Source organism: Nomia melanderi, unplaced genomic scaffold (genome assembly GCF_051020985.1).
Source record: "Nomia melanderi isolate GNS246 unplaced genomic scaffold, iyNomMela1 scaffold0105, whole genome shotgun sequence".
Taxonomy (NCBI): Eukaryota; Metazoa; Arthropoda; class Insecta; order Hymenoptera; family Halictidae; genus Nomia; species Nomia melanderi.
In genome coordinates, this window is record NW_027475220.1 from 113432 (window position 1) to 126271 (window position 12840).

Below are 12840 nucleotides of genomic sequence, written 5' to 3' on the forward strand. Positions count from 1 at the left end.
TTCTTCAATAACAAATTTATCAATTAAATTCATTCCAATAATAATTATTATTCAAAATTTATTAATAATTTTAGAAATTTCTGTAGCATTCATTCAATCATATGTATTTACAATTTTATCATTACTTTATTTTAATGAAACAAACTAGTTAAATTTATGAAAATTAATACAATTATAAATTCAAAAAATAATCCATTTCATATAACAACAAATAGACCTTGACCATTAATTTTATCATTTAATCTAATAAATTTATTATTTAATAATATCATTAGATTTAACTTAAATTTTTCTCTTCTTAATTTATTAAATTTATTTACATTAATATTAACATCATACCAATGATGACGAGATCTAATTCGAGAAAGAACATTTCAAGGATTTCATACCCTAAATATTATAAATATAATTAAATTTAGAATAATTCTATTTATTATTTCTGAATTATTTTTCTTTATTTCATTTTTTTGAACTTTTTTACATTCATCAATTTCACCTTCAATAGAAATTGGAAATTTATGACCCCCAAAAATAATTAATATATTTAATCCATATGACATCCCATTACTAAACTCAATTATTTTAATTTATTCAGGAATAACAATCACATGAAGACATAATTTAATTAAAAATAACTATAAAAAATCATTAAAATTATTAAATATAACAATCTATTTAGGAATATATTTTTCAATACTTCAATATATTGAATATCTAGAATCTAATTTTACATTTAATGACAGAATTTTTGGGTCAATCTTTTTCATAGCTACAGGATTTCATGGAATTCATGTAATTATTGGAACTATATTTTTAATTATTTGCTCTTTACGATTAAAAAAAAATCATTTTTCAATAATTCATCATTTAAATTTTGATTTAGCATCATGATATTGACATTTTGTTGATATAATTTGATTAATTTTATACATTTTAATTTATTGATGAATATATTAAATTATATAAATAGTATAACAAAACTACATTTAATTTCCAATTAAAAAATTTAAATAAAACTTAATTTATATAATACTTTCAATATTAATTATTGTAATATTTTTAATTTTAATTCCATTATTAATTTTATCTATTAATAAATTTTTATCATTAAAAAATAATAAAGACCGAGAAAAAATAAAACCATTTGAATGCGGATTTGATCAATTAACACCCCCACAATTACCATTTTCTATTCAATTTTTTTTAATTACTTTAATATTTTTAATTTTTGATATAGAAATTATTTTAATTCTACCTATTATTAATTCATTAAATAGCTTACAAAAATTAAGAATATTTATTTTTTTAATATTTATTTTAATCCTCTTTATAAGTTTGTGATACGAATGGACATATAATTATTTAACATGAATTTAAATTATACAACTATATATAAAGTAAAATAATACAAATTAATTTCGACTTAATTATTGGATAAATTTATTCCTATATATATAAATAAAAAATTAGGATATTAGTTAATAAATTTAAATATAACATTAAAATTGCAATTTAAAATAATTTTTAAATATATCTTAATTAATTGAAACCAAAATAGAGGTAAATTAATGTTAATAATTTAAATGAATACAAAATATTCCAATTAATGAAATAAAATTCATGAACTTCTAATTCATTCTTAAATGAAAATAAAATCATTTATATTTCTAAATTTATATAGTTTATTAAAAACATTATATTTTCAGTATAAAAAAAATTTTACCTAAAAATTTATAAATATTTAAAAATTTTACAATTACAATTATATTTTCAATATAATACTCTTAATTAAGCTATTTAAATACAATAAAATTTATATAAATAAAAAAAACATAAAAATAATAAAATAATAAAATAATATATTTACAACACCAACATTTTTTTTATAAATTTTTATTAAAACATTATTTTTAATTATAAAATTTATCAAAAACTTTAAATTTATCACAAAAACTTTATCTACAGATTTATCAAATATAATTTCAAAATTAAATATCTTATTAATAAATCAAACATAAAAAATTTTTAATAAATATTCTGAATAAAATATACTTAAAATAAAATTTGATATTTTAACAAAAACTCTCTTTTTTAAAAAAATTAAACTTTTAAATTCAAAATAAAACATTAAAGATAAAAAATATATTAATAATAATACATATTTATCATTTAATGTTATTTTAAAATTTTCATAAATAAATATATTATAAAAATATTTACCATAAAAAATACTAAAACCTCCTATTAAAATAAATGAATAATTTATATATTTAGATCTTCTTTCATTTACATATAAATATCTAAAATAATTAATATAATAAATTAATACTCAATTTAATAAACGAATACTATAACTTACTGTTAATACAATTGAAATATACAAAATTATTATAATTAAAATAATTAAATTAAAATTATAAAATATTTCTATAATTAAATCTTTAGAAAAAAAACCAGTAATAAAAGGAAATCCACATAAATTTAAAATTGATAAAATAAATATAAATCTCTTTAAAGGATTAATATAAAAATTACCTCTAAAAAAACGTAAATCTTGAATACCCAAATTCATATGAATAAAACTTCCAACACTTAAAAATATTGTAGATTTAAATAAAGCATGACAAATTAAATGAAAAAATCCTAAATCAACATTTCCTAATAATAAAATACTTATTATAAAACTTAACTGACTTAAAGTTGATAAAGCAATAACTTTCTTAAAATTTATTTCAAAATTTGCTATTAAACCAGATATAAATATTGTAAAACTAAAAATTAATAATATTAAAATATTCATAAAATTTAAATCTATAAATATTTTATTATACCGAATCAATAAATAAACACCTGCAGTTACTAAAGTTGATGAATGAACCAATGAAGAAACAGGTGTTGGTGCAGTTATAGCTGCAGGTAATCAAAAAGAAAATGGAAACTGTGCACTTTTAGTTAATATCATAATTAACATAAATAATGAAATTAATTTAAAATCTTGATAAAAAAAAATATTTCAAGAACCAAAAAATGACAATATACAAATAATTAAAATTAAAGCTACATCTCCTAACCGATTACAACAAACAGTTAATATACCAGAATTATAAGAATTTTTATTTTGATAATAAATTACTAAACAATAAGAAATTAATCCTAACCCATCTCACCCTAAAATAATACCAATTATTCTTGGTCTCAAAATTATAAAACATATAGAAATCATAAAAATAAAAACTAATAATTTAAAACGTTCAATATACAAATCATTTTCTATATATTCAATACTATATAATATAACAATCCCAGTAATTAAAATAACTGTACTTAAATATATTATAGATATAAAATCAATATAAATAACAAATCTAAATTTTATAGAATTTATTTCAATAATTACTCATTCTATAAAATAAATAATTTTAAATAAATATAAATAAAATCCAAAAAAAAAAAAAAAAAAAGAAGAAAAAAATATAAATAAAAAATAAACTATAAATTTTATAATAATAATTTAAAGTAATCAATTACATCTTTGAAATCACAATTCAATATTTTTTTTTAAACTACTTAAATTTAATTAATCAAATTATAAAAATATTGATAAATTAAAAATAAATAAATTTAAAGGAATTCAATGAGATAAAACAATTAAATAATCTATTAACCTATATTTATTAATTTTACAAAAATTAAATTCACCATGTTGAGTATATCTAAATAAATTTAGTGAATAAAAAAATCTAAAAAATATTAAAATTATTAAAATAAATAAATTTAAAAAATTTCAATTAACTAAACTTATAATTAAAAAAATTTCACTAATTAAATTTAATGATAATGGAGCAGATAAATTTGAAGTACATAATAAAAATCATATTAAAGATATTCTAGGGTATAAATTTATTAATCCTTTATTTATTAATATCAATCGTCTATTTCTTAATAAATAACATAAATTTACTAAAAAAAATAACCCTGATGAACATAAACCATGAGAAATTATTATTATATAACTACCTTTAACCCCACTATTTATTAATGTTATTATCCCTCTTAATGTTAATCCTATATGAACAACTGAAGAATAAGCCACTAAAATTTTTATATCAATTTGACGTATACATAAAATACTAATTAATATTGATCCAAAAATTCTAAAATATATAATAATTTCATTAAATTCAATAAAATTTTTTATAAATATTAATATAAAACGAATTAAACCATAAATTCCTAATTTTAATAAAATTCCTGCTAAAATTATTGATCCAATAACAGGAGCCTCAACATGAGCTTTCAATAATCAAGAATGGAATATAAATATAGGAATCTTAACAAAAAATGTAAACATAAAAAATAAAAATATAAACATATTTAAATATTTAATTTTTAATATTTCAAAGTAATACATCATTAAAATATTATAAAAATAATATAAATCTAAAATAAAAATTAAAAAAGGTAAAGAAAAAAATATTGTATAAAATAATAAATAAAATGAAGCTAACTCTCGTATTTCACCTATCCCTCATTTTATAATAATAAAAAATATAAGAACTAACCTAATTTCAAATATAAAATAAAATATTAATAAATTTATTGAAGTAAAAACAAAAATTAAAGAAATTAATAATGTCAATATTAATATTTTAAAATAAAAAAAATCATTATTTTTAACATCAAAAAAAATAAAAATTAACCCAAAAATTAAAAATGTTAATGATAATAATATATAAGAATATAAATTTATTCCTAATATTTCATTAATTATCCCATTTTCTACAAATTGATTAAAACAAAGAAATGGAATTATACAAAATAATAATATTAATATTCCTAATAAATACTTACTATTAAAAAAAATTAATAAGATTATTATAAAAATTACATAAATTATCATATTAAATTTAATACTTTAACACTTTGATTCCCAAATAAAAAAATTATTCTAATTATTAAACCTAGCCCAATTAAACTCTCACAAACACCTATAATTAAAACAACTAAAAATAATCAATCATTTAAATCTAAATCTGACAATATTAAAGTTAAATGTAAAATTAAAATTAATAAAAACTCTAAACAAATTAAAATTAATAAAAATCTCTTAAATCTTAATATTATTAATAAAATTATAACAAATAATAATAATATATAATTAAATTCCCTAAAAACTTCTAAAAAAATTAATTTATAAAATAAATTTATTCAATAAATTTCAAAAAAATTATTTAAAAATAATATCTTTAATCTCCAAAATTAAAATTTTCTTTAAAACTATTTTTTGATAAATTCGATAAGCTATATAATTTAAATATAAAAATATTAATTTTGTAAATTAAAATCAGAAATTTATTTCTTATAGCTAATTGAACTATTTGTAAAAATTATCATTTTAAAAATCATTATATTACTATGAATAAAATTATATAATATCTCAAAAAATAATTTACCTCCTATAAATTTTATAATAACATTAATTTATTATACAATAACTTTAATAATAATTAACTACATTTTTATACCAAAAAAATCTTTATATTTAATAATAATTTTTATTACAATTATTAGAAGTATACTAATTATATTTATATACTTTGTCAGAATAATAAATAATTCATTTATTTCTAAAAAAAATAAAATAGATAAATATTTTCTTTTCATAAATTTTATATTTTTATTTTTATTTTCTTTAACTTTACTTTTATGCAAAAATAAAAAAATAATTATTAATTCAACTAATGAAAATGTTAATATTTACAAAATTTATGAATATCCATATACTTTAATTATTTTTTATTTAATAAGATTATTACTATTAATTTTAATTTTAACAATAAAAATTTCTATAACTAGTAAAACAAATCAATCATTACGAAAAATAAAAAATTAATCTATGAAGAATAAAATTTTTTATAAATTTATAAATATTAATCCATTAATAAAAATACTTAATTTATCACTAATTAACCTACCAACTCCAATAAGTATTAACTACTTATGAAATTTAGGATCAATTTTAGGATTATTCTTAATAATTCAAATTATTTCTGGATTATTTTTATCTTTTCATTATTGTCCAAATATAAATCTAGCCTTTAATAGAACTATTCATATTATAAAAAATATTAATCTTGGGTGATTTATACGATTAACTCATATAAATGGAGCCTCATTCTTTTTTATATCAATATTTTTACATATCGCCCGAGGAATCTACTATTTTTCATTCACACTTACAAAAGTATGATTAATTGGAATTATTATTTTATTACTATCAATAGCAACAGCATTTTTAGGATATGTGTTACCTTGAGGACAAATATCTTTTTGGGGAGCAACTGTAATTACTAATTTATTATCAGCTATCCCATACTTAGGACAAATATTAGTTCAATGAATTTGAGGTGGATTTTCAATTAATAACGCTACTTTAAATCGATTCTATTCTTTTCATTTTATTTTACCAATAATTATTTTATTATTAGTAATTCTACATTTATTTTTTTTACATTTAAGATTCTCTCATAACTCTATAGGGTTAACAAGAAAACTTTATATATTATCTTTCAACCCTTATTTTATTATTAAAGATTTATTTGGTTACATAATTATTTTAACAATTTTTTTCTTAATCACAATAAAATTTCCTTACATACTAAGTGACCCTGATAATTTTATTCTTGCAAACCCAATAATTACTCCTGAACATATTAAACCTGAATGATACTTCTTATTTGCATATGCTATTCTTCGATCCATTCCAAATAAATTAGGAGGTGTAATTTTTTTAATATTATCAATTTTAATTTTAATTATATTAACAATATCAAATAAAAATAATATAAATTCATGCAAATATTATTATTTAAATAAAATAAATTTTTGGTTATTCATTATATCATTTATTATACTAACATGACTAGGTAGACAATTAATTGAATATCCATATATTCAATTAACACAATTATTTTCAATTATTTATTTTTCTTATTTTTTTACCTCCCCAATTTTAAATTATTTTTGAGATAAACTTATTTATCATAACTAAGTTAATGAGCTTGAAATAAGCATATATTTTGAAAATATAATATAGATTTTAAATAAATCTATTAACTTTAAAAAATAATTATTAATAAAAATTCTTTAAATATAAAATTTAACAAAATATAATATAAAGAAATTAATAAAAACTTTTTTCAACATAAATCTATTAATTGATCATACCGAATTCGCGGACAAATTGAACGTATTAAAATAATGAAAAAAAAATGAATATCAACAAATAACGCAAAATTTCATCTTACAAAATCTACACCAAAAAAAATCAATACTATAATTACTCTAACAAAAACAATTCTTAAATATTCAGATATAAAAATTAATGTAAATGTACCTCTAAAATATTCAATATTAAATCCTGAAACTAATTCAGATTCACCTTCAATTAAGTCAAAAGGTGAACGATTTAATTCAACTAATATACTAATTAAAAACATTAAATAAATAGGAAATATATATATAAATATATATATATATAATTGATACTTTAAAAAATTATAAAATGAAAAATCTTCAATTAATAAAATTAAAGAAAATAAAATTAAAAATAAACTAACTTCATAAGAAACTGATTGAGCAATAGATCGAATAGAACCTAACATTGAATAATTTGAATTAGAAATTCAACCTCTAAATATTACAGGATAAACATTTAACCCAATAATTATTAACATAAATAAAATACCATAATCAAAAAAAATCATATAACAACTTATTGGGTAAATAAATCAAATTAATATAGAAAATAAAAATATTAAAATAGGTATAAATATATAAATCAAAAACTTTCTTTTTATAACTAAAAATAATTCTTTACTTAATAATTTAATTGCATCTCTAAAAGGTTGTAAAAATCCTAAAAATCCAACTTTATTTGGCCCAACCCGAAATTGAACTAAACTTAATAATTTACGTTCAAATAATGTCAAAAAAGCTATTCTAATTAAATTAAAAATTAATAAAATTATAAATATAAAAAAATCTAAAATAATTATTCTAAATTCAAATAAAATTATTATCTATTATAATACTTATTCTTATAATATTCATAAATTCTAAATTTATAACACTTTTCTGCCAAGATAATTATTAATAAATTTAAATTAACCAAAAAATAACATTTATTTAAACTTAGTCCTTTCGTACAAAAATTTAAAATTAATTTAAAGATAGAAACTGATCTGGCTTACGCCGATCTGAACTCAAATCATGTAAAATTTAAAAAGTCGAACAGACTTAATATTTAAATGTCTTCATTTAAATTTAATTTTAATTCAACATCGAGGTCATAAACATTTTTATAAATACGATCTTCCCAAAAATATTATGCTGTTATCCCTAAGGTAATTTTTTTCTAATAATTTTAAAAAAATCTCAAAAATTTTACAATAATTATTGATTAAAATATTTTAAAGTTTATTAAATTTAAACATCCTCCCAATTAAATAATAAATTAATTAAATTAAAATTAAACTTTAAATAATATTTAATAAATTAAATTATAAAATTCTATAGGGTCTTCTCGTCCCTTAAAAAAAATTAAGCATTTTTACTTAAAATTTAAATTCATAATTTATACTTGAAACAGTTTATATTTCATTAACTCATTTATACAAGACCTTAATTAAAAGCCAAATTATTATGCTACCTTTGCACAGTTATAAATACTGCAACTATTTAAAATTAAATTCATTGAGTAGAGCTTACCTTAAAATAATAATCAAAAAGAAATGTTTTTGTTAAACATTTGAATATAAATTTTGCCGAATTCTTTAAATATATATATATATATATTATATATTATAATATATTTTATTCATAAATAAATTCAATTACTAATTTAATCATTATAAATAATTTCAATTAATTCTAAAATATTATTTTATAAAAAATATATTAATAAAATTAAATTAATAATAGATAAAAATAAATTATAAAATTTTCTATATCAATAACAAATTTCATGTTTATAAATTTATAAAAATCTAAATTTTATAATTATAAATAAATTTATAGATTATCCCATAAATTTTTTATATTTAATAAATTTTTAATTATATATATATATATATATTAATATAATAAAAATAATAAAAATTAACTTAAATATATGAATTAAATTCAATTCTAAAATAACTAGATATCTAAAATTTGAATAAAATTTCATTTCTAAATAAATATTAATAAACATTTTACTACATATAAAATTATATTTATTTAGATCATTTTATTTTCGAGATTTATAAATCTATATATATAAATTAAATAACCCTGATACAAAAGGTACAAAAATAAATTTTATTTTTATAAAATTAAAATATTTCTTTCACAATACTATTTAATAAAAAATAAATTTATTCAAAAATTTTACTAAAACAATATAAAATTAAATTATTTTCTTTAAAAAATAAATATAACAAATTTAATATATATATATATATATATAATATTTAATAAAATTTTAAATTATAAAAATTAATCTTTTTATTGTAAATAAAAAATTTTTATTAAACTAAAATTTTAAAAAAGTACATTTTCCAATACACTAACTTTGTTACGACTTATTTCAATACTATTGAAATTGACGGGCGATTTGTACATTAAATAAAAAATATTTCAAATAATAAAATTTTATTTAATTTACTTTTAAATCCAATTTTATTAAAATATTAAAATTTTAAATTCAAAAATTTAATTTAATGTAATTCATATAAACCTAAAAAAAAATACATTTTGATCTGAATTCTTATATTATTAAAAATATTTTTTAATTATAAAATTTAAATCTATAATCTTAATAAACGACAATACATAACCAATTTTTTAGTATATCTTAACGTGGACTATCAAATTAATCTACAAATTCCTCTAATTTAAAGATATTTAACCGCCAAATTTTTTAATTTTAATGATCAACATTTAATTGTTAAATTACAACTTTCATATCTATAGTAGGGTATCTAATCCTAGTTTAATTTAAATATTTAATAAAAATAATATTAATAAAAATTAAATTAATTAAATTTATATATATTTCACTAATAAAACTTAATAAAAATTAATTTCATAAACAAATTATTTTAAATTTAATTAAATTAATTTATAAATAAAGTTTAACCGCAGATGCTGGCACTTATTCATCCTTTATTTAAATTAAATTCCTAATTATAACATTAATTAATAAAAAAAAATTAATTTCTAAATAAAATTATTAAAATTATTAAAATTCTAATAAATAAAAATTTTATATAATAAATTAAATTAAATAATTAATTATAATTCAAAAATCAAAAACTTTATTCTTCAATTAAAATTCATTTTAAAAAAAAAATATTTGCAATAAATCCTTTAAATTTAATTCAATCTCCCTAAATAAAATTAAATCTATTAAATTTACTACCAATAAAATTTTTTCACTGAAAATTAAAACTACCGACTAAAATTCTTTCACTTTTTATAAACGTTATTGGGTAAAATTTTTTCTTTACTTATTGATGCTATTAATTAAAATTTTTTATTTGAAAGAACTCAATCTATTAAACTTTATTCTTCAATTAAAATTCATTTTAAAAAAAAAATATTTGCAATAAATCCTTTAAATTTAATTCAATCTCCCTAAATAAAATTAAATCTATTAAATTTACTACCAATAAAATTTTTTCACTGAAAATTAAAACTACCGACTAAAATTCTTTCACTTTTTATAAACGTTATTGGGTAAAATTTTTTCTTTACTTATTGATGCTATTAATTAAAATTTTTTATTTGAAAGAACTCAATCTATTAAACTTTATTCTTCAATTAAAATTCATTTTAAAAAAAAAATATTTGCAATAAATCCTTTAAATTTAATTCAATCTCCCTAAATAAAATTAAATCTATTAAATTTACTACCAATAAAATTTTTTCACTGAAAATTAAAACTACCGACTAAAATTCTTTCACTTTTTATAAACGTTATTGGGTAAAATTTTTTCTTTACTTATTGATGCTATCAATTAAAATTTTTTATTTGAAAGAACTCAATCTATTAAACTTTATTCTTCAATTAAAATTCATTTTAAAAAAAAAATATTTGCAATAAATCCTTTAAATTTAATTCAATCTCCCTAAATAAAATTAAATCTATTAAATTTACTACCAATAAAATTTTTTCACTGAAAATTAAAACTACCGACTAAAATTCTTTCACTTTTTATAAACGTTATTGGGTAAAATTTTTTCTTTACTTATTGATGCTATCAATTAAAATTTTTTATTTGAAAGAACTCAATCTATTAAACTTTATTCTTCAATTAAAATTCATTTTAAAAAAAAAAATATTTGCAATAAATCCTTTAAATTTAATTCAATCTCCCTAAATAAAATTAAATCTATTAAATTTACTACCAATAAAATTTTTTCACTGAAAATTAAAACTACCGACTAAAATTCTTTCACTTTTTATAAACGTTATTGGGTAAAATTTTTTCTTTACTTATTGATGCTATTAATTAAAATTTTTTATTTGAAAGAACTCAATCTATTAAACTTTATTCTTCAATTAAAATTCATTTTAAAAAAAAAATATTTGCAATAAATCCTTTAAATTTAATTCAATCTCCCTAAATAAAATTAAATCTATTAAATTTACTACCAATAAAATTTTTTCACTGAAAATTAAAACTACCGACTAAAATTCTTTCACTTTTTATAAACGTTATTGGGTAAAATTTTTTCTTTACTTATTGATGCTATTAATTAAAATTTTTTATTTGAAAGAACTCAATCTATTAAACTTTATTCTTCAATTAAAATTCATTTTAAAAAAAAAATATTTGCAATAAATCCTTTAAATTTAATTCAATCTCCCTAAATAAAATTAAATCTATTAAATTTACTACCAATAAAATTTTTTCACTGAAAATTAAAACTACCGACTAAAATTCTTTCACTTTTTATAAACGTTATTGGGTAAAATTTTTTCTTTACTTATTGATGCTATTAATTAAAATTTTTTATTTGAAAGAACTCAATCTATTAAACTTTATTCTTCAATTAAAATTCATTTTAAAAAAAAAATATTTGCAATAAATCCTTTAAATTTAATTCAATCTCCCTAAATAAAATTAAATCTATTAAATTTACTACCAATAAAATTTTTTCACTGAAAATTAAAACTACCGACTAAAATTCTTTCACTTTTTATAAACGTTATTGGGTAAAATTTTTTCTTTACTTATTGATGCTATTAATTAAAATTTTTTATTTGAAAGAACTCAATCTATTAAACTTTATTCTTCAATTAAAATTCATTTTAAAAAAAAAATATTTGCAATAAATCCTTTAAATTTAATTCAATCTCCCTAAATAAAATTAAATCTATTAAATTTACTACCAATAAAATTTTTTCACTGAAAATTAAAACTACCGACTAAAATTCTTTCACTTTTTATAAACGTTATTGGGTAAAATTTTTTCTTTACTTATTGATGCTATTAATTAAAATTTTTTATTTGAAAGAACTCAATCTATTAAACTTTATTCTTCAATTAAAATTCATTTTAAAAAAAAAATATTTGCAATAAATCCTTTAAATTTAATTCAATCTCCCTAAATAAAATTAAATCTATTAAATTTACTACCAATAAAATTTTTTCACTGAAAATTAAAACTACCGACTAAAATTCTTTCACTTTTTATAAACGTTATTGGGTAAAATTTTTTCTTTACTTATTGATGCTATCAATTAAAATTTTTTATTTGAAAGAACTCAATCTATTAAACTTTATTCTTCAA

The 12840-nt window shown here is 15.8% G+C and overlaps 2 pseudogenes; both read left to right on the forward strand.

The window, feature by feature from the left end:
* Positions 1 to 228: 228 nt before the first annotated feature.
* Positions 229 to 7051, forward strand: LOC143175545 (cytochrome c oxidase subunit 3-like; annotated as a pseudogene).
* Positions 5897 to 8979, forward strand: LOC143175532 (cytochrome b pseudogene; annotated as a pseudogene).
* Positions 8980 to 12840: the final 3861 nt, after the last annotated feature.